Source organism: Mustela nivalis, assembly GCF_964662115.1.
Source record: "Mustela nivalis genome assembly, chromosome: 3".
NCBI lineage: Eukaryota > Metazoa > Chordata > Mammalia > Carnivora > Mustelidae > Mustela > Mustela nivalis.
In genome coordinates this window covers 92308948-92333600 of record NC_139022.1, presented here as the reverse complement: position 1 = coordinate 92333600, position 24653 = coordinate 92308948, and the positions used below count along the sequence as shown (strand labels likewise).

At 40.1% G+C, this 24653-nt stretch overlaps 1 protein-coding gene across 8 annotated transcripts in view; it reads right to left on the bottom strand.

Annotated features, from left to right (window-relative positions):
* Window positions 1-24653, bottom strand: part of PDE4D (phosphodiesterase 4D) — a 1511392-nt gene that overhangs the window by 1446618 nt on the left and 40121 nt on the right. For 5 of the 8 annotated variants that reach the window (XM_082725936.1, XM_082725940.1, XM_082725939.1 and 2 more), the window contains exon 1: window positions 24408-24529. The exons of 2 other annotated variants lie outside the window; for them this stretch is intronic. The gene's annotated coding sequence lies outside the window, so the exon portion shown is untranslated. Of the gene's footprint in view, window positions 1-14748; window positions 14855-24407; window positions 24530-24653 lie in introns of those variants that run through there. One more of the 8 variants, XM_082725923.1, reaches the window with a different exon arrangement.

Here is a 24653-nt window from a genome sequence, read left to right as displayed (position 1 = left end):
TGGTAGGGTTATGGACACTGGGGAGGGTATGTGCTATGGTGAGTGCTGTGAAGTGTGTAAGACCAATGATTCACAGATCTGTACCCCTGGGGCAAATAATATATTATATATTAATAAAAATAATTAATAAATTTTCAAAAAAGAATAAGCTAACACTAGGCTCCCAAAGAGAGCACTGTGAGCTCTTAGGCAGTGAACAAGCAGAGAACAAAGTTTTTGTCTCAAATTCTCCCTCCTTACTCCCCATCAATAAATCATCATGGTTCCAGGCTAAGTGAAGTCAAGAAACCAAATTTAATAATGAATCTTCTCCCTCTCTCTTCTTGTAACACCTCACACAGATATATCTGTTGTTATCCACAGGAACACAAGAAGATCCACTTCCATAAGTAAATGTTCTATACCTCCATCTCCCCTCTCTACCACCAAACAAGCTCATCTGGCCAGGGCCTGAACTGATGATGTCCATGATGATGGAAGAAACTGCATACCATGTGCCAACAGACTAGTGTTATCAACTGAACACCTAAATTAATTTATGCTGTGGAGAGGGCCTTGAGAACTCACTATTCCTTAATACGTAGGAATAACTCCAACAGTATGTATATTGCAAAAATGGCATCAGACTCATGGGGGCACACAAAGCTCCTTGGAACACCTAGAATATACCATGCACTACCTGTCCTGCTGAGGGGCCTCTGTATGTGGACAGAACACAAGAAAGAGCTAAGAGAGAAAATAATTGTGTCCTTAAAAGGCTTGCAGAATAGTTGAAGAGACAAAAACCTACATGAAATTTAAAAGCTGTAACAACCTTACAAAGTAACATGAGGGTACAAATGCATGAGTGAGAAGGTCTTTTCCCTCCTGGTTTCTAAGACTCTTCCAAAAAGTCTCATCTCCCATAAGCTTTTGAAATTTTGATTTAGAGACACAAGACCTGACTTGAAGAACAAAATAAACAGCTTGGAAGAATTTAGACACATTTCCTTCCTTCCCTGCTCTCTCGTTGTTCCAGTCCCCAGGACTTGAGCCTTTTGAAGGCTGTTTGGATGTGGTCTCTATACAGTCTTTTAACTCTTAGCATACCAATCTCTATACAATCTTTTAACTCTTAGCATACCAAGATACTCAATAGTTATCTTTACTCTTTTCTATGTAAGGGTGGCGGTGATTCCAGACCTTAGTTTTTCTGGTTGCTTGTTTACTTTGCTCTGGCCCATGATTTCAAAAAAGCAAGTCATCCTGAAATCCTAAAGTCCTGGACTTAGAGTCAGAGGACACACATTCCAACTTCACTTCTACTACTTAATTGCCATGAGGAAGTGGTCAAATGCTTCCCTGAGCCTCAATGTCATCTATAAATTGGGAATTGTTACAGCAGAGAACAAATCAAATAGCATTTGTCGGACAGCATACAACACAGCAATGCTCAATATAATTGGTTCAAATGAGTATCATGCCAAGTGCTCTCTGCTTTAGAGTTTCTCAGAACAAGATAAGATCCATTGATTTATTCAGTTAACCAACACTTTGCTGAGCACCCAGTATCTGTCACACTCTGCACTAAGCATCTGGGAGAGCCACTAGAGCTATCAGTCATCCTATCACTACTAGACAGTTTCTTTTTCTCTTTTTTTTTTTTTTTTAAGATTTTTTATTTATTTATTTGACACAGAGAGCAAGAGACACAAGCAGGCAGAGCAGCAGAGGCAGAAGGAGAAGCAGGCTCTCCACTGAGCAGGGAGCCCAGTTCGGGGCCTGATCCCAGGACCCTGGGACCATGACCTGAGCTGAAGGCAGTCACTCAACTAGCTGAGCCACCCAGGTGCCCCTACTAGACAGTTTCTATGTTCAAATTACCTCTCCTCTAGTATTTTCCCTTCTAAAAAACAGTTAAGAATGTATGTCACGTTTGCTTGTCAAAATTATATCTATCTGCAACGTTTTGGACGGAATCCCATCCCTCCCTGGGCTTCATTATACATCACAGTTCCCACAGTTGGTGTTTTGTTAAGACACATTAATCAGCACAGTCTCCAAGAAATTCTCTCTTGGGTTTGACAAAGGAGAATTAAAATATATCTGGACTTTATCAAGCCTGGTGTTCAGGCTGCCATGGGAGACTGGAGCTGGTAAAGCTAAATTAAATTATTAATAATGGAAGTTTTCAGTAATCAAAGAAGAAAGCTGGTAATGAACAACTCACAGTGATAATGAGTAAGCATGTATCCTACACACCAGCACCCATCTGATGTTTATTCTGCAGTCTAGGTGTGCCCTGCTCATTCTACCACCACTGGATACCAAAAATGTAACAAGCAAATATCTGAAGAATAATAATTCGTGCTCAGTGGAGTCCTTAGTCATAACCAAATAAAGGCGGACTAGCTTCTTTTAAAGCTTGGATACATAGAGAACCTTTCTACTGAACAATTAATTACCCAAAGCAGTGTGACTTGGTACAAGTTTTATTGGTTACAAATGGGCAATAACACAGTTATTTGAAGCATCACTTTATACCATTAATTCCAGGGAAATCACATGCTGATTATTAAACTGGAAATATTATTAAAATAGAAAAGCCATAGCTGTTTGGACCCCAGGCAAGCCAATTAATGTAAATAACAACATAGGGCAGGAGTTTGAAAACATATTTTCCTGCAACTACTGGCAAAAATTATTGATTATATAAAATTAGTTCTGTATATCCTTAGGGGCCTCTACTTCCCCTCATCTATATTAGTATAAAAAGAAAGTGAGTGCCCTCAAAAAAAAGAGGGGGGTACGTGCTCCCTTCGGCAGCACATATACTAAAATTGGAACGATACAGAGAAGATTAGCATGGCCCCTGCGCAAGGATAACATGCAAAAAAAAGAGTGGGGTAGAAAAGTGTAGAAAATAACATGATTTTCAACTCCTCTCTTCTAACACTCATCTTCTCCATCTGTTTGTTGTGGGAGTACAGTCTCTGTGCCATACACCATCACCCTGTCTACAGGGCTTCCAATAACCCACAAAAAAAGTAAGTGCTTCCAGTCCTGGAAAATACCTTGTTGCCCTGTGAGCTACTTCCATCCTAAAGAGAGAAGGAAGAAGAAAAGTGTTCACTGACTTCAATAATCACAGAAAGTTCCACCAGTAGACACAAAAGAAGTATCTGAGAACTGGAAAAGATTTGATTCCGTGATTGCAAGAGAGGAAAGTCGTTCCATTTGGCCAAGCCTCAGATAAACAAAACTACAGTGGGAATGGCTGAGCCAACAGTTTTTCAATCTTCACACCCACACACTGGGTAAACATTCACCCCATTTCCATGGATGAAACACACTTCAGAGAGGTGACTTCCCTTTGGTTGAATTTGAAAACATTAAACTTCATAGTTTCAGTTTTTGTTTCCCCCTGAAAAACAGAGTTATCACAAACATATGGCATTTAAGGGTAGGACAAGGGATTTCTATCAGGTCAGATGAAGGAGATCACTGGACCTCAGGTGACCAAATGGAATTCAGGTCTGAAATATTCTTATACCCAAAACTTCAGAATTACATGGTCAACCAACTTTCCAGGGATGTTCAAGGTTGTATCCGAAGCAGAGTCTCTGAAAAGCAGAGGCATGTGACCCAAACCCGGGGCCAGTGTGTTAGAGTGTTTCTCTCCTGCCCTCTTCTGTCCAGGCATCCCTATGGGGCTAGGAGCCTGGAAGTCTTGGCAACATATCCACATTCTAGACCATCCTCCAGATACCCAGAACCCTGGAATTTCCTGCTTCAAATGGCCTAAAGCTAGCTTCCAAGCATGGTGTGGGTCTTTATCCTCCTCTGAGCAGACTGCTTCATGGCCAACACGCATAACCTCAGGCCTGAGAAGTGACCACGGGCAGTTGTTGGACTGTAGGTGTACAAAAAGCTTCAATGAGCAGACTGTTTGTCTCTCCAAACAGGTTCCTACAAGACTCCTTCCGATGCACAATAGAGAAAGGGCAGAAAGAGTGGGGATAAGGCTGTGGGACAGGAGAGCTTCCTGTTCTGAACTCGTGTATGTTCCAGGTGGCCTAGAATAAGATAAACAACAGACAAACCAGTGCTGTTCGGTGATGCCAGAAAACATCTTCCCTCTCTCTCTTACACTCATGGTGACCAGGCTGCCGATGAGTATGAAATGGGATACCAGCTCAGACAAAGCCAATACCATCTTGCAAACTGGGATTAAAAGTCATCCTAACTGCACCTGACTGCAGGCATTGGTTTCCCTTATAACAACCCCTTGTCAACTCTGTGCCCAGATTCCATAAGTAATTGCCATCCATCGGCATCTAGCATTTTTCTTTCCCATAGGGTTCTTCTTTACTCATTAGACAATGTTTATGCTTGGTGCACCCAAGAAGTAAATAAAACTTCATTCTTGTCATATACAACAGACTTTGGGTATATAACAGAAAGCATCATATGTACTTCCAGCTTCTGTTGTTCATTGGCAAAGCTATCCAATCTGTTCAATCTGTAGGTTGGCATCCTAATAAAAAGCATAAAAAATAAAATGCAACCTAAGAAACTAGAGAATCATCAGAAATCTACAAAAATACCAAATCACATTGGATACCAGGGCTCCTACATGAGGTAGAAAATCAAAGCCAAATAGTAAACAGAAGTTTAAAAGAAAACATTGTGATGGCCCTTTCTGGATGCAAGCCTGCGCTGGGCCTGGGAATGCAGGATTTCAACAGGACCAGTAAGTGTTTTCCAGAAGCTCACACCCTAGAGGAGGGAGTTTCTGGTAAGGCCTAAGGCCACATCCTTGGCACCTGGTTGATGTGTCTCCCCTGCTGATTCTTGGCGAATTCCAGGGGCCTGATTTCATCTCACAGCTGTTATACAACACACACACACACACACACACACACACACACACACTTTCTTCCCACAGTACTTCCCGTCAGTCCTACCTCCTACCATTACTGACACTAGCAGTTCTTAAACACGACCACACATTACAGTTACCCTGGGAGCTTCTCTAACATACAGATTCCTAAGCAGCACCCCATAGAGACTGAATCAGCAGGTCTGGGGTGAGGCCAGGACATTTCTATCCTTAGAAAACAATCCAGAGGACTATGAACACTCAATATTATAAGCCCTGGAGGAGCTCAGCTAGAGCAACACAGTCAAGCCAGCAGGCTGGGGTCTTCCCAGAAGGAATTGAAGGGGCCAGGCCCAATCCCCTGGCATAAGACACCACAACCAAGAGCCATCCTTTCCTGCCATGGCCAAGCTCCAATGGGCTGACAATTCCAACACATTCTAGATGGCTTCTGTGTGTGTTCCCTATTTGAGCTTTATTCATAACAGGAAGTACACACATGCAGCAAGGTCATGAAAACTTTACAATGAGCCACTTTTTTACTAAGAGTCTTTAATCCCTAACCCAGTGAGAAAACGGCTCTTGTGAATTCGGTTCTGACCCACCTCTCTCCCTTCTCTCCCTCTTCCTCCCCCATCCCACCCACACACACCTTGTAATCCGTGGGGCTTTCATTTAATTAATGATTTTCATTGAACAGAGGCCTAACCCTTCCAGGAGAGCACATCAATATCTACAGGAAACCATGTAATTTTTCTATTTGTGAAATGAATCAAATGTTTTCAAAGGATAAGAATGCTGCTAGCTTCATCTTTGATTCATTCCAAATACTGATGGGAAGAAATTATAGTTATCATTCAACTTGAATTTTGTGTCTTACAGAGAGCCTAGTGTAATCAGAAAGAAGGCTAAGTTTATGACTGAAATGAGTCAGGTAGAAAGCCCTTCTCATCAGTGGAAGGGCTGAGCACAGGAACTCAATCATCAGTCCTCCTGTTACCATCACAGGCCAGCCCAAAGACAGGGCAGCTGTGCAGAGAGCAGAAGAGGCACAAAGAGCTTCCCCCACCCCAGCCCCAGCACAGTTCGGTGCTAACCAGGAGGGGACCATAATACCTGCAGGGAAAGCCACTTCTCCTGGGAGCCTGGCTGCCAGATGTTGCACAGAGCTCAGAGATGGACTGTACAAGACAACCCTCTGATCCTGACAGCCAAAAACCTCAACACAAAACAAGGGAGAAGGTCAATGCAAAGCATAGCATCTCAGGTACCACCCATCATGCTGAAATGCTTTGCAGGGAGAACCTAAAATTAAAAAGACCAGACCCAAATGGGGAAAATGAACCCACTTCCCAAATGCATACTAAGCAAAAGAAACACTGCTCAATGTATTTGATTAACTTATGCCCCATTTTTCTTGCTTCATTGTTCTTTTAGTTAAGCTTCAGATAATTTTCCTAAGGTCATTTAAAAGTGAGACTGAATGCTCACCCTCCATAAATCCTGACTTCCATAAATCATAAGACAAAAGCTATGTATAATTCCATTTGTGTAAACATAAATTTGTCATGGAATAACTTAATTTGAATAAAACATGCACAGAGACATTACCATGGGTCCATTTGGGATGGTCCAAGATTTCTGTTCCTGTCATTTTACTTTTTTCTACTATAAACATTTGTTACTTGTATGCTTTCCACGCTTTAAAGATTTTTATTTATTTATTTATTTATTTGATAGACAGAGAGAGATCACAAGTAGGCAGAAGGCAGGCAGAGAGAGAGGGGGAAGCAGGCTCCCCGCTGAGCAGAGAGCCCGATGTGGGGCTCGATCCCAGGACCCCGAGATCATGACCCGAGCTGAAGGCAGAAACTTAAACCACTGGGCCACCCAGGCGCCCCTACTTTCCATGCTTTAAAAAGGAGGTGAAAAAGGAAGTTTTTACCAATGGAATTTATCAACATCAAACATTAAGTGAATTATCTCCAAACCTGAGAAACAAATGGCTAACATGAGACTTCTGATCTCATCACTTCTTTGGCTGTGTTATTCGCCACCAACAAAGTCAACCTCAGCAACACTCCCTCCCCACCCCCCCCCCCAGCCCTCCCGCAACTAGCAGAGTGGAAGTATTTGCCTACAACCTTATTTTGAACCATAGGGACACGATGAGCACAAATGACAGCTTCCTTACTCTCCTGAAATAGCCACTGATTCCACAAATTATCTGCTTGTCATGTTCTTCAAGATAGAGACCCTCAAAGATAAATAAGGATGTCTCCTATCAATGAATTGAAAAATACATTCATTTAAAAATGACTCAGTGTCACAACTGACATTTCAATTGTGTAGCTCTTGCTTCCACGTTTAATGGAGGCCATAAGGCAAGAGGCAGATACCAAATGTTCCCTAAGGCAACTTCCACTGGTTCTATTCATCTCCCTCTGACTTCAAGACAATGCTTAAAAATAAATGTTGGGTTTAGCATTTTACAAAGGCTTCTTTTGTTGTAAGATTTTATTTATTTATTTGAGAGAGAGAGAGAGAGAGAACACAGTGGGAGAGGGAGAAGCAGACTTCCACTGACATGGGGCTCAATCCCAGGACCCTGGGATCATGACCTGAACCAAAGGTAGATGCTTAACCGACTGGGGCACCCGGGTGCCCCAACACCTTCATCTTTCTTTTCATTTAGGAAAATTCCAAAGTATATTCTCAAATATACTTCTGACTTCCAATAAATAGCTCCAGTGCCCACTGCACAAAAATTTTAAGTGAAACTCCTTATTTCATGTCATGTACATAGTCTCTTTCTGCCCCCAACGCAAGCTTTCAGCCGTGCCCCTGCAGCCATACTCCTGACTCTGCCCCTGGCAGCCTGCTCCCTCCATCCTCCCCACACCTTCTCCTCCTACAGGACAAAGGCAATCATCTCTTTTGGAAAGAGATCATTTATTAATGCTGCTCCTCCCACAGTTCTCCTTTCTTTTATTGCCTAACTACTTGAAAGAATCATTAACTTTCCTAGAATCCATTTCCTCTTCTTGTTTTCTTCTAGAGCTCCTAAAAACAGGCTTCTGCCCTAACCCATGTAGCACAACCATTCTCAGAAAAGGCCACAAGGGACCCACTCACTACCACCCAGGGCTCTGCTCTCAATTTATTCTGCTTGGAATCCCAAACCAAGGGTGAGTCCCACGAAACTTCTTCTGTTTCTTCCTTGCCATCACACCACATCCTCCTGCCCTACTTGTGGCTGCACCTACTCAATCTGACTCAGCGGCTCCCTCCTTTAGTCCCTTCTTCTGCAGACTCTCTCTTAGCATGCATCCCACATCCCCAGCAAATCCCATCTGTGAGGGGACTTCCAGCCTAGAACACCCAGCCCAGCCCATGTCCTAATACTGAGTCACTAGCCTGGTCCAACTGCCTATTGGATATTCTCATACAGAAAGCCTGAAGATTGTCTGATATGTAGAAGAGGATGAGTTTTCTATACCAACAGTTGTAGGACCTTGGGAACAGCATGAGTTCCAATTATAATATTTATATAATTTATATAATAATTATAGTGCTTACTTCATGGATTTGCTAGTGAAGATTCAGTAACATAGATGTAAAAAATCCAACTCATTTATATTCACTCAACAAATGTAAAGAGCACTTACTATGTGTCAGACAAGCTTGTAACGCAGCAATTTACAAATAAGAACCCATTTTATCTTCACAAGGACTCTGTGAGTCAAGTTCTATTATTTCCATTTCACAGATGAGAAAACTGAGGCACATTCAACTTAGGTGACTTCCCCAATCACACAGCTAGTAAGTGTCAAAGCCTGACTCCAACCCAGGCAGTCCAGCTCCAAAGTTCATACTCTGGACTCCTCACAAAGCTGCCTCTCACTATCCTGCCTTTCTGCCTCTTGATGGACTATAGAAATCCAACAATCGTAATTAAATCAAAAACCCAGAACATAAGAGCACCTTCCACTTCAAAACCCTTTCCTGAACTCTTATTGATGAACAACACCAATCTAAAAATTGCAACCTCATCATCAGCTTTATTTCCTCTCTCACCCCCGGAGCCCACACTTGCCAAGTTCTACTGCACCCACCTTGGAAACAGCAGTCCTGTTCCCACTTCCAGAGCTTCAGTCCCAGCCTAGTTCACGGCCACCTACGTTACTTTTTTAAAAAAGAAAGAAAAAAAAAAACCTTCCTCTATAATATTGGGACTACTGAAATATGAATAAAGGCTGCAGACCAGATAATAGTTGTATAATATAATATAATATAATATAAGTATAAATTTCCTGATATCAATGATACTGAAGATATATATATATAAAACAATGACTTTCATATATATATATATGAAATGACTTTAAAATATATATATATATATATATATATATATGAAAGTCATTGTTTTGAAATATATATGAAAGTCATTGTTTTTAGGGAATACCCACTAAAATGTTTTACAGGTAAAGAGGTATGACGTGTGCAACTTACTCTTAAATGGCTTAGAGAAAAACTCCTAGTAAAAATGTATACAGTAGAGAATGAGAGAATGATAAAGCAAATGCAGCAAAATGTCAACAATTGATAAAACCAGTTGAAGGACAATTTGAAGCTCTTTGACTATTTTGCAACTTCTCTCTATATTTAAAAGTATTTCCAAAGAAAAAGTTAAAAAAAAAAAAAAAAGAAAGCAGTTTCCTTGCTGTCCCTAAGACACATAGATCTGACCACCACACTGTCCTGCCACTCCATTCCCCAGTGCCCCTCACCAAAAATGGGAAAGGTTCGCCATGCACACAGTAAAGTTCACCGGACTCAGATGGCTTGCAAAGCAACCCCTGCTTCTATTCCAGTCTCCCAGTACATTTCCCAAGGACACGCACAAGCTGCCTCTTCCCCATACTTAGGTTCTTCAAGCCCCCTGACACCACCCTAGACCAACCCTGGCATTCCCCTGCTTGCAGGCTTATGAAGTGGCCACCTGCGTTGCCTAGACTACAGCCCACTTTCTTCCTCAAGACAAACATCAAAGTCCTATCCTTCCCACGACACCGAATGTGAATCCTCTTTCTTTCAAAATGGCTTCCAAGATCCACTCAGCTGGAATTGGTTCATCTTAGCCTGCCCTCCCAAAGCAGGCGTTTATCACTGTGTGCCCACCTCTCCTCAGCCCTGCATGAGAAATCTTATCTGTCTTTAACCCAGGAGATGAGGAATTTGCAGAGACTGATAATAATGTGATTCTCATCTTTCATCAAAGGAGGCTGTGCCCCACCATACATAGTTCTGCAGAAATTGTGTGTTTCAGAATTCAAAAAATGTGTGCAGCTGGGGTTAATCAGGGATCTGGGGCAACAGTTATGAAGGGACAAGTGGAAGGCAGCAGCTCTGGCAAGGAGAACTGAACACGCAAGTTTTTGTGGGGCATGTCCCCACTCTCCACAGCTCCCTCCTCTGAAGAAAAGCCTTCCCATGCTCAGTAACACTTCCCAAGCTAGGCTCTATTCCCCTAGCACAACCTTCCTGTCCGAAGCTGCTGCCCCTTTTGAGGGCCCCTTGTTACAGTCAGTGTGTTTTATGGCACCTTGAAACAGTATTATTTAACTCCTTAGAAAGTTCTAGGTAAACAGCTAAACAAGGATGCTCATGGACAAATGGACAGAGAGCTCCCTTTGCCCCTCAAGCTATCTTTCATGTATTGTCACCCTCCCTCTCATCCTGTCCCTGTCTTTCTTCTGCCACACAAAGGTCTAGACAGATAAGGGCTCGGTACCACCTGTCTCTTCCTCCTACTGAGAGAGACTGAGGTTCAAGGGAGGTAAAGGGTCTTGCCAAAGGTTATGGAACCTTAAAGTGGCTCCAAGTTTGTTAGCTGATCTGTATACTCTACATATGGGGTTTAGGACCAAAGTCTAAGACCTAGGAGTTGGCACATAGTTACTGCCAGAAAAGTAGATGGCATTCCTAAAGCAGAATAGGAGGAAAATAAAAGACCAAAGTTAGGAGCTTGGGAAAATCTGCATTTAGGTCAGATTGGGGTCCCCACATGTGACCTTTCCAATAAAACTCCAAGGATTTACTTCCTAAAACTCATCCTACCGTGAGGAACATGAACATTCACCACTCTTGAGTCAGACCTAAATAAAAGACCCATTGTTTTTGTCTCTCACCTATTCAGCAAGTATTGATTGAACTACTCCAGATGCTGAGGGTACATAAGTGTGCCCCCAAAACTAAGCCCCTATGTGCAGAGAATTTACCAGAACTAGACATTACTTTTGTAATCTTGTGGTATCTGAAAACTCAGACTTCCTAGAGAAAATTATTTATCCCCTATGAACGTCACTTCCCTCATCTGTTAAATGGGAATATCAAAAATCTCATCATCCATTTCCCATAGGATTGCAGTGAGAATGGGTGAAAGATCACCTTTATGGGCCCAGTAGAGAGCTTCGCTTTCATCAAGAAGTGGCGATATGTAATTATGATTACACACTACCCTAAAACCAGAGTCACCATTCACTTATCCCTCAGAATTAAACCCAAATAATCCTGTTACCATATCCTAAATCTAGTCATTCAGAATCAAACCCTCATGATTTTTTTCTCTTTCTGCATTCCACTGTGTAACAGACTCAGTACTTTTATCCTCACTTCAAGCAATGATGATATGTAGATCCACGGGTTTTATAGGCAAGTTTTATATCTTTACTATACATGTTAAGTTCATAAGTAATTACTAAAATTTAAAAGGTCCATTCATGTGATAGAGCACCTAAAATTAACTCAGATATCACTGGAAGTATTCTGGGTCTACTTTGGGCAACACTTGTCCATATGCTCAACTTTGCAGAGCTGATGTCAATATCTAAATTTGGTTTATTTAAATGAAACTCATTTTGCAGAGCTCCAAAGTCTGCCATCCTCTCAGTCTCATTCTCCGCTTCTCCCCTCAGCATTTCTGCCCAGCATGACCATCACAGGCCCCGAGCTTCTGCCCTTGAAACCAGATCATGTCTTGCCAAGGGATTCCCATGTCACTTGGAAGAAATGCAAAGACCTGGGGCGCCTGGGTGGCTCAGTGGGTTAAAGCCTCTGCCTTCAGCTCAGGTCATGATCCCAAGGTCCTGGGATCGAGCCCCACATTGGGCTCTCTGCTCAGCAGGGAGCCTGCTTCCTCCTCTCTCCAACTGCCTCTCTGCCTACTTGTAATCTCTGTCAAATAAATAAATAAAATCTTTTAAAAAAAAAAAAGAAAGAAAGAAAGAAATGTAAAGACCTTACTGTGCTCTGGAAAAACCCTACATGATCTGGCCTCTGCTTGTCTCCACACCACGTTTCCTCCCACTCTCCTCAATGCATGGTCATGGCCACACTGAGTACGATCCCAATACTCTGCGTCAGCCCCTCCTCCACTCGCAGCAGTTTTTCCAGATTCTCACAGCTCACTCCCTTACTTCAGAAGCCTTCCTGAACACCCACTCACTCACCCATCACTGTCTTAGTATCACCTTGTTTTATTTTCTCCATAACACTTATCACTCCCAAACGTCAAATGAAGTTTTTATGCATTTGTTTACTGTCAAAGTCCAGTAAATTACAAGCCTCAGGAGGGCCTGCATTTTGCAAACACTGTACAACTACTACATAAGTGATGCCTAAAATAGCATGGAAACCACTCAACAAATATTTGTTGATTGAAGGCATGAGAGGATGAAAATATGTGGATGCGGAGTAGTCTCTCTAACATGTTCATCTGCAGTTTCTCTGGGACTTGAAGGGTGCAAATTAAAAAATACAAGCCTGGACTTTAAGAAAAAGGAAAGCAAAAAAGGAAAAACACATGAAAACAAGACCAAAGACACAGGAACCCACCCACCAAAGTCCTCCAAATGCTACTATTCAAGTATTAGCCCCCAAATGCAGAAATCAGTTAAGGAAATACAGGTCAGGGATGGATACGGATAGAACTGGGAAAGAACTAACTTCATTATGTAAAAATCTGTGGTGTTTGATTTAATTTAAAAAAAGGGAGTGGGACTGTAGAAGTAAATAAATAAAGTTAAATTTTAATTTAGCCTTTCATGACAAACTATTCCTTTATAGAGCTTTAAAAGCCAAGTGGTGAGTTAACTAGGTAGAATTTGGGATGTTTTTCTTCAGCCCAGTCTATGGAAGTGCTAAGGAACAGTAAAACTGCCAAAACAGAGCCTGCTAAAATGAAGAAAAAGAATGAAATAATATGTAATAAACTGGAGCCCGAATTCACAGCCTCCCTCTATCTATACCGTTTGACCCATAACTTTCCTTCACTTTAACCCTGAGTCCTACCATGACTTGCTTTGGCCAGTGGGATGTTATCAAACATAACACAAACAGAGCATCAAAAAGCACATGTGTATTGCCATCCTACCCTCTTGCACGACTGGGCTGGATGACCTGTGCACCCCAGTCACTACATTGGGAACGTGCCTAGACTAGTCTGCTAGAGGGATGAGAGCATCGATGAGACGCATGCGGAGTGGTCTGAGTTTTCCCAATCAAGGACACCTTAGATGGCCAGCTAACCACTAACGCATGAGTAAGACCAACTAAATAATCAGACTCTGGGTTAGATAAGCAGAATTTCCCTGGCTAAACTGCAGACCTGTGAAAACAATAAATGGCTGCCATTTTAAGACACTAACGTTTTGGAGTACTTCCTTACACCACCATAGCTAACTGATGCAACTTGGATAATTACCCTCCAAATAACCAAGAAATGAAAATTCAAGGTTGGGAGGGATCTCCCTAAATTTAAATTCAAAGTCACAATTTTAAAATATTTTCTTCACAAATCAAAAGAATTAAAATAACAAGTTACCTAAGAAAAAGAAGTGTTAATTTTCTGGTTAAAGTTTTTAAAGTCATTTGAAAACAATAGAATTATGAGGAAATACATTCAATATAATTGCAATTCAAAAACTGAACTACTAGCATCCCCTTAAATTATAAACGTGGGGTAATCTTTCACAAGCATAAGTATGTTACACCCAGTAGACTGCTGGTTTCCTTTGTGGGCGCCAATAAAAACAAAATGGAACCACATATGTTCACTTCAACCTTCAGTAATTCTTCCCTAACCTCATCACAGGGGACTTCTGATTTCCACAGCGCTGAAGCTTATTTTCATTAAAGGAAACTATTCCTTCTTTCATCTTTAAAAAAATTTTTTTTTCATTTTATTTTTTTTAATTTCTTTTCAGTGTTCTAGAATTCATTATTTATGCACCACACCCAGTGCTACATGCAACACGTGCCCTCCTTAATACCCACCACCAGGCTCCCCCAACCCCCCACCTTCCTCCCCTCCAAAACCCTCAGTTTGTTTCTCAGAGTCCACAGTTCCAAATTCACTGAAAGAACTGTAGCTAAAATACACCAATGATAATTTGCTTCTATTCAGACTTCTGTCCTGACATAAGCCCTAGCTTTTTCCCCTTCCAAGGTTATTCATCTGTCTTTCCTGCCTATTTCCCAGGAGGACTGCACTAATGCATCGGCTGTCACATCACAGAAGTGAATAACAAAGCAGACACCCAAAGAAGGCTCGTTGTTTGAAAAGGTTTTCTCACCCAACATCCTTCTCACTCACAGCCTCATACCCAGCCCAGGAGAAGTTTTAGTTCATGCCGAATACATTTTATAGTCTGTTCCATAAAAACATACATCTTTGTAGGAGAATAAGCCGACCACGTTAAGAATACTATTAAAGATACAGTACTAAGTCCTCCCTATGCTTCGTCTCATGTGCTCCTCCTATGTCGTGTCTTAGTTTGTTCCAAAATCCCACAGACAAAATACCATAGAATGGGGAGGCTTACCCACAACAGAAATTGATTGCTCACGGTTCTGGAGACTGCAAGTCCGAGGCCAGAATGGTCAGGGAAGGGCCTTCTTCCAGGCTGCAGATTTTTCTTTGTACCCTCAAATGGGAGCAGGGCCTCGAGAGTTCTATGGGGCCTTTCCTGTGAGGGCATTAACTCCATTTATTAGGGCTTTGTTTTATGACCTAATCACCACAAAGGCCCCAACTCCTAATACTATCGTACTGGCCATCAGGATTCCAACATATGAATTTGGGGGGATCCAAACATTCAGCCTAGAGCATGTGGTAAGCGGAGTGTGGATTCTTGTCTCCCTTTCACAGGCAAGGAAACAGACTGGGGGCGGCAATGTGACTTCCTGAGGTTTCTCTTTTGTACAATGACTAAATTAGAATTCAAACCCAAGTTCAGAGTCTCTTCCTATGCAGTATGATCTGAATAATACAAGGTAGGAAAATTCAAAACACTGTTTTTTCCAGAAAAGATGAAGATCAGAGATGTGTGTAAGATTAAATGTAAAGAGCAGATAAGCACAGGCGGGAGAAGAAACAACAGAAGCATTTATATTTTCATTGGACAATTGTGTAAGAAAAGCAGCCACTAACTAGAAACATTTCCAGAATATTCTATAGAACAAAACAGAAAACTATGTAATTTTACATTATGTTATATATCGACAACAGCAGAGCAACAAAGAACAAAGTGAGGATTATCCTACAACTGTGCTTAACAATCACATTTTCACCTCCTGTTCATGTTCTAAATGTGCTATTGTGGGTTGTTGTTCTTTATGCAACAAAGGCTATTACAGTTAATCATTGTGTATCCAAATTATATTTAGGAGAGGCAGTACTACAGGTAATTGAATATGCAGGTTAATAGAGATTACTAAACATAGTAACGCCTCATTTATTTCAAACTCTGCTGAAAACTTGAATGTTCTAGAACCAGGTTTAGCAAGCTTTTTTCTGTTAAAGGTCAAATCACAAATAGTTGAGCCTTGTGGGCCAGAAAAGCACTATGGCAACTACCAAACGTTATCCCTATTGGTCCAAAAACAGCAGAAGGCTATATATAAACTAATGAGTGTGACTGTGTTCCAATAAAACTTTATTTACAAAAACCAATTTGGCCCACAGGCAGTACTTTACCAAAACCCTGCTCTAAAACATAACACTCGCCTTAAAGGGAAAAAATGAACTCACCTTCTTACTTACTCTCAAGAGAACTAACACCCTGAGTGAATGCCCATGTCTCATGTTATACACAATTTTTTAAAACTGGACTATTTTCTTGCTTATAATCCACAGCAAAAGAGAACCACGAATTTCAAGCCAGGGATGCCAACAGAGACTAGCAGAGGGAAGGCCAAAAGCCTTTAGAACAGAAAGAGAGGACTGAAACAGCAGAGCAGCCTGGACCAGCTAGTTTAGGGGAAAAACAATTTCCCTAAACCCCTTAATATCATCTTAATCATTTCAACATCCCCTGACTCAGTATCACTTACTTATAGCAAATTTCCATCTCTCTTGGTCATAATGATGATGACTCTGAATCCTAATGATGACTCTGGATCACTAAAGGAAAAAATTCTCTCTCTTTTTTTATTTTTAAGAGTTTATTTGTTTATTGACAGACAGAAATCACAAGTAGGCAGAGAGGCAGGCAGGGGGTGGGGAAGCAAGCTCCCGGCTGAGCAGAGAGTCCGACATAGGGCTCGATCCCAGGACCCTGGGATCATGACCTGACCTGAAGGCAGAGGCTTTAATCCACTGAGCCACCCAGATGCCCCTCCACTTAATCTCTTTAAGACAGAAGAAACACAGAGACATATAGAATCTATTAAGAAAACCCTGTCAAAATTGGCTATTAGACGTTTCAAAAATGACTGAATAAACTTCAGTTATCTAAAATATTTATTTTATGAAACAGCCAATTCCCCCCAGATAACCATAATAGGAAGACAAACATTTATAAAGCACTTACTACAAGTCATGCATCATTACAACTATTTTATATATATTAATTTATTTAATGTACTATTTCTACCCCATTTTTCAGATAAAAAAAACTGAGGTACAGGGGGATGAACACAGGTAACACAGCTATAAAGTGGCAGAGAGGAGATGTGAACCCAGGCAGAGTGGCTCCAGACACCATTTCTTTTTCAATTACTGCATGAAGCCCAGGCATTACCTTAGAACCATACAGGGGTGTTTTATTTCAAAGACCATGAACCTGCTAAGATACATGTAAAATCTCTACTCAATATAATATGATCTTCAGAATCTAAAGATTAAGACATGTCAGTGTTTTTTAATGCCTTGGGATAAAAACTCTTAAGTGTCTATTCTTTTTGTCCAGTTCCACCAAAATAAAAATTGTGTCTGGACATTAGATGGAGGAGATTTTGTTCTTTTTCCAATGTTGCATTTAAAATTGTTTTTGGAATGAGCCAGAACAATAAACAAGTAAATGGGATTGTGGGAAAATTCTTTTTAGGGACTCTCAGTTCAATCAGATAAATATAAGGATGTCAAATAATTTAGTCCTTCTATTTCTTAGGTCAGGATGTGAAGATTAAAACAGATTTTTATATGTCATCTTTATTTCTTAAATAGCTAAATTGTAAATATGTTTTATGTGGAAGGAAAGTTATTTGGTTGTTAAAATAACTGAGGTTATTACTGGCTTATCACCCAACAAAAATATTTGACCCTAATATATCCAGAGTAAAGGACTAAAATCAGCTTATTATGTTCCATTAAAAGAAAATGTAAAGTTTATGGAGAGGTTTTTTCAATAGCAATTACCTAAAAAAATATTTCTGGTTACAAAACAGGCATCTGTGTTCTGTTTTTATTTGTGCCATGAATATTTTTGCTAATATCTGGAAATTCAGAGCAAAGAGAAATCTTTTATCTTCTAGAAAACAGAGAGGCAACAAGCCAAGCTTCTCCTAGTTCCACCATTTGCTCAACTCCATGCAACAAATGGTTCTCCAAAAACTATGCACTGTCTTCACAACCCTTTTACCCAATAAGAAGTTAACACTTACTGTACAATTTATACAAGGAACTAGAAAGAGTGGGGAAATTGTGATCAGGCATTTTCTCCTTATTGCCGGTTTTTCATTTTCTTCCCAGTTTTCTAAAACTACAAAGCAAGGGATTCAAATACCCAACCCAGAAGAGGATGGTTTAGATGTGTAAGAAAAACATCCCATTACCCCTTTTTTCATTACAGGACATAAAGATTAAATTGACAATCTTTATAATCATAATTTTCATAAAATTACATTTTAATAGTCTTGGAAAACTGCAAACATAAGAGATTAAGAATTTAAAAGTAAAATCGTATTCTTATTTTCTCCTAGATGGTAAAGATTGTATGTTTTTAATTTAACTTTTGGTCAGTGGTTACAAGCCCTATATTCTATGTGGACATATTAGGAAACAGAGAGGAAGTCAGAGGGAAGGAAAGGAATAAAAGGAAACAAGAAAGAGAAAAGAAGGTAAGTATAGTAGAAATCAGTTGTCTGATCACCACACCAACTTTAAATTTTCTGTGGACAGAAATAGGACTGCACGCCCTAGCTAGGTGAGACTATGTGACCAAATTTCTGGCCACAACAATGTGAGCAATTCTCTGGGTGTTTTCCTTCTGGCACAGATCTGGCAAGATCTGGCAGTAATGAGAGCAGGGCACTGAGAACACCACTTGAGTGAGAGGAATGTACCCATCAAGAATATCCATTTTATGGCTAAAATCAACAAGTCAGGAAATGACAGATGCTGGCAAGGATGCGGAGAAAGGGGAACCCTCCTACACTGTTGGTGGGAATGCAAGCTGGTGTAACCACTCTGAAAAACAACATGGAGGTTCCTCAAAATGTTGAAAATAGAACTGCCCTATGACCCAGCAACTGCACTACTGGGTATTTACCCTAAAGATACAAACGTAGTGATCCAAAGGGGCACATGCACCCAAATGTTTATAGCAGCAATGTCCATAATAGCCAAACTATGGAAAGAACCTAGATGTCCATCAACAGATGAATGGATCAAGAAGATGTGGTATATATACACAATGGAATACTATGCAGCCATCAAAAGAAATGAAATCTTGCCATTTGCGACAACATGGATGGAACTAGAGCGTATTATGCTTAGCGAAATAAGTCAAGCAGAGAAAGACAACTATCATATGATCTCCCTGATATGAGGAAATGGTGATGCAACCTGGGGGCTTAAGTGGGTAGGAGAAGAATCAATGAAACAAGATGGGATTGGGAGGGAGACAAACCATAAGTGACTCTTAATCTCACAAAACAAACTGAGGGTTGCTGGAAGGAGGGAGGTTGGGAGAAGGGGGTGGAGTTATGGACATTGGGGAGGGTATGTGCTATGGTGAGTGCTGTGAAGTGTGTAAACCTGGCGATTCACAGACCTGTACCCCTGGGGATAAAAATATATGTTTATAAAAAATAAAAAATTTTTAAAAAAAGAATATCCATTTTACTAAATTGATGCAGCTACCATGAAAAATAGTATGGACATTCCCCAAAAAGTTAAAACTGATCTACCATACGATCCTGCAATTCCACCACTAAGGATATCCCCAAAAGAAATAAAAGCAGGGTGCTGAATATCTGTTCTCCCATGTTTATAACAGTGTTATTCATAATAGCCAAGATATGGAAACAACCTATGCATCCTGGAGGGATGAATGGATGAAGAATGGGACATATAAATATATACTGGAACATTACTCATCCATAAAAAAGAAAGGAAATCCTGCCTTTAGTGACAACATAGGTGAAATTTGAAGGCATTATGCCAAGCAAAGTAAGGCAGGCAGAAAAAGACAAATACTAGATGATCCCACTTACATGAGGAATCCACAAAGGCCAAACTCATAAAAATAAAATAGAATGATGGTTTCCAGGGACCAGGGGGTGGGGGAGAAGGAAAGATACTGGTCAATAGTACAAACTTCCAGTCAAAAAATGAATAAGTTACAGGGATCTAAAGTATACCATAGCGATTATAGTTAATGACACATTATATTCTTGAAATTTGCTAGGAGCATAAATCTTAAGAGTTCTCACCACAAAAGAAGAAGAAGAAAGAAGAGAAGAAGAAGAAGAAGAAGAAGAAGAAGAAGAAGAAGAAGAAGAAGAAGAAGAAGAAGAAGAAGAAAGAATTATGTCACATGATGCAAGTGTTAGCTTGTGCTACGGCAGCATCATTTTGCAACCCAGAAGTGTATCAGATCAAAGGGTTGTACAGTTTAGTTTGTACAGTAAGTACCATAGGTCACTTACATCTCAATTAGCTGGGGGGATAAAAGAAGTTTAAAAACATTCTTTCATTACCACTCACATTATTAAAGAGTACCCTTGTCCAATCCTCAACGGCACAAGAAAGTCAGGACAAAGTTTCCAGTTAACAGCTTGCAAAGTATACTACAAATGAAATTCCTTCGTTTCTAGAAGTTCCTTCATGAAATGCTGGGTGGGGTTCTTGGGCTAAAGATGGGAGAGGATCCATTCCATTCCTATTAGCATCACTTACTGTGCTTCCTGTTCAATTCCCCCTAAAGAGAAACAAGGGCTCCACAGGTGCTAGAAGTGCTTCAGAATAACTGATATTAACTGCTGGAAAATAATTAAACGCTTCACAATAAGAGTCCAACGGGTAGGACAAAGCTGTGGCCGATAACCCAAAAAATAAGATGACCATCCAAAGTGAAACTATATAAAAATTTGGAGTTTCCAACTACCCATTGACCTTTCTGAATTATTCAGGAAGTCATTCTGACCATTCACCGTATTCCTGGGATAAGCAACATTTTAAAACCTACACACTTATGCTATTACTTCAATTTAATAAAGCGAGTCAATATAGGAATAAAAAGTCCCAGAGTATCTGTCAGTCTGAATTTCCTAACTCACATTCTCCTGTAAGGAAAATACATCCTTTAAAACTTCAACATTAGCAATTCTAAATGTACACTGTGATGGATGGCTTATCTCACTCCTGGCTTAGTGCTCTATCTAAGCTGAAGGAAAATCACCATACAAGCTTAACCACCAAGAAAACCCATCCTGGCTGAGGGAAAAAGACACAGCTCAGAAAAGTAATCAAATCAGTACAAAACGCGTCTGATATTTTCCCTTTTAAATTGGTAACTTATACTTTTATTAGTATGCCGATAAGAATAGTTATCTTAAGTAACATTCATATGACACTTAGAAGTTTACTAAAGATGGTCTCACATACAATACAACATTACTTGTCACAATAACAGTATTGGTATTTTTAATATGCAAGTAATTGACAGATAAGGAGGCTCTAAAGTCTTTGTAACATTTCAAGATTAAACAGCAAAGACTTTCTTTGCTTTAAAAAAGCATTTCTCCAGTACTGGGACTATGCTATGGAAGTAAAGGAACTAGTGCCATGAGCATCTGTAATATTATTAATGTGTAGACACATAATACTTCGTAATACACAAAGAAATGAAACATTCTTTCACAAACACTTTCTCATCATGCTGCTGATACACACCAGTACAGTAAAATACCAGGACATAGGTCATTGCTTTCATTTTACAGACATAGAGACTGAGGCTTAGAAGAATTTAATGACCTGAGCATGAACTCACTGTCTGCAAGATTATTTCACTAAGCCATTAGACCTCCTGAAATTGGAGAGACACAATCTCACTAGTGACTAATGCAAAGGGAAATTACATCATCGGGACATATTACATCATTGAAATGATTGCTTTTAACATAAATGAAAGCTCCTCCCCTACCAAGGGGTAGTGTTGAGCTCCACAAGAGTGTTGTGCAAATCTAAGGCATTTAATTCGTCGTGGTGTATCTGATATGGTGGGGTTGTTGGGGGAAGTGGACAGTGCTTTATTCATTTTATTCTGCTTCCTTTAAAACATAATCAAGGTATAACAGCAACTCTTTGGGAAATGGTAATGAGGAGTAATTAAATTCTTGGGCAAAATTAAGCAAGAAGTTTAGTACTATATATACCACTGGTGGTGGTGGGGGGGGGGGGGTGTCTTAGAGAAGATCAAGTTGTTCCAAAAGCAAAATCCACCAACTAATGGTGGGAAATGTAATTCAATCAAGAAATTCTTTTTTTTTTTTAATTTGGATTTATGTCATTGCTTTAGTAGGTAGTGTTAATAGTTTCCAAGTGCCAGTGTGTATTCATGAACATTTTGCAAATCATAATGTAATGCATTCCTTTTTGGATACATCTTTTGTCAAATCCATCTGTCTATGGTAGATATGCAAAGTTTTACAGAACCTTATCTGTATAAGAACTTCCATGGTCAGACAAAAATGTCTTTAGAAAATAAAAAAAAGTGGAGACAAGAAGGATAGGCTACAATTGTACTGGGGAGATTTCCTTTTTTCACAATGCCTTGTTCACAGCCCTGTGTCCACTGGGCACTTGGAAACCCTCTGCTGTCGCTTTTGTTAATATCCTGCCCTCTCCCAAAGAGGAAATGTGAGCCTGGCATCTCAAGAAGAACTGACGAGATTAAATTCCTTCAGAAAGTACCAACACAGGATGTAAAAACTCCTCGTATACAAACAGCACTATTTTCCTGAACCCTCAACACTTGCTCCAAATACCTTCTGAATTGCAAGGGCGGCTTATTAAAGTTTGATCGTTAAGCAGCCGTCAGGTTTTTTTTATTCATCTTCATAAGAGCCCAAGCATGTTAACATAAAGAATGAAGGCAGGAAAAGGTGGGAGGGACACTACCACAAGAAGGGGCCAGAAGCTCGGTCGGACAAAGCAGCTCCCCCCCACAACCACTTCTTAGTCTAGATGGGACCCAAACCACCCTAAGGGATGAGATTACATTCCTGTCATAGATGCACCACTTTCTTCCCCTAATACAGTCAGTTAGGAATGTAGAACAATGAGCAAATCAACTATTACTATGAATGTCAATGGCTACGGAAACTCAAAAAACGAACTCACTATTCTATCTCAATAAAGGAACTCAGACTGTGTCTTCATAATGTAAATGTGTTTCTCAAAGAATATATTAAAACTGCTTTTATTTAAAACTGTTTTATATACATTTGGAAGATACAAAAAAGGATTCTAGGTTGATGATTTTTCTTCCCTTTTTCACTGAAGCAGGTAAAAATATTTTTAACAAAACTTTGCGTTTTCAAATGTGATCTTCTGTGATCCAAACATAAGATTTTGCAAAAAACACAACTGATGTTCCTCCCTTACTGGCTAAATCTTGTCAGTCATTAAAATAGCTACAACCAAAAAAAAAAAAAAAAAAACTGCTCTCGAGTATATAAATAATATTTTTATAGGAATTGGCAAGTAATTACTATGGCAATTGGAAGTTTTTATTTGCCACAGGAACCCATGATTTTTAAAAAACTATTCAAATGGTTTACAGTCAAGATTCATACATATGACAAATATCCACATTTGTATCTAAAGAGGGAAAATTAGTCAAAAAGCAAACTAGAAAACAACCCCAAATTATCAATTACCTAGTTTTGTGCTGTATTGAGAAAAAGTGTAAGAATGATTGCAAGGGAATAAAAATTATTTCTAAACACTGATTTCAGAGGCAAAAGCTCTTTTTTAAGGGAAGTCTGGGAAAATAAAAAATGATTTAAAAGTATAAAGTAAACCGCATATGCTAACCAGTGGATACTCGGTATTAATTCCATGTTAACTACGGATTATGAACTCAGTATTAACTACAGTGTATGCTATAAAAAGTAATACAGTGCAGATGTTTTCCCATTTCTCATTTTAATCCACTCCAGCTTTCTCTTAAACCTTGTCAGCAACAGAAGTCACCTCCTACCCCACCCCAATCACACAAACTTAACAATGGCTTCCCTGGGATAATCTGATCTGCTTTAAACCTCAAATTCCAATCCACATACTTTCTTCTGTTATGGTTCTGTCTGTGTGTATTTAATGTACTTGTGTTAAGGCTTTTAAAGACAAGCTAGGGATTTCTCATTCAGCTCTCCACCACAGAAACAGAACCACCAAGAAGCATTTCTGTAGATAGAAAAATGTTCCAGTTATCCACACACTGTGTCTTAAGTCATCTTCAGAGGACAGTGAAGAAAAGTATGACTGCCGTAATCAAACATTTCTCCTTCTTCTGTGCTCTAACTGCTGTGTACCTGCGTCCCCAAAAGGACAGCTAACATCTGCTGCTCCCTCTCAGGTTTGGGCAGTTGGGGTTGGGTGGGGGGGCTAATCTTGAGACTTGCCAGACTCCAGTGTTCTCTCAGCTATTGCTTTGACACCAGCAGCCTGTTTTAACCTGCTCGTGTTGGACCTTTATCACCTCCCTGACCCCATAAAGCAAACAGGGCAAGCAAATGTACTCAGCAGCCTCCCTGAAAAGGCAGCTCGCCTCTGACCCATGGCTCAAAACTTGAATAACCCTACCTGGTCTTACAAGCTTTAAGATTAATTGCACTGAACTTGATACATATCGTACAGCACCTTGAAAATGAATCATCCACTAAATCAGTATTTTCTAATTACAATCCCTCCCTCTCGGGGCATGTAATTAATTCACTGAGTTAAAAAAAAAAAAAATAAGTCAGGATTACTCACACAGTCTTGAAGATGCAATGTCAGCTATTTAGGACAGAAACATCCAAGGCCGTGTTAGAACTCAGTTAGGACTACAAATGCGTTAAAGCAGGAACTGGCAGGCCTCTGGACTACAGCAACTATAGGACTCGTGCTTCTCGTACATGGGGCTATAATTTATGAAACTGAGCCCCAGATCCAGCCAATCAGTTAGCTCCTCATAACAAGTCTAACTGGCTCTGGAAAGCTGAAAGGGCTGCACTAGAA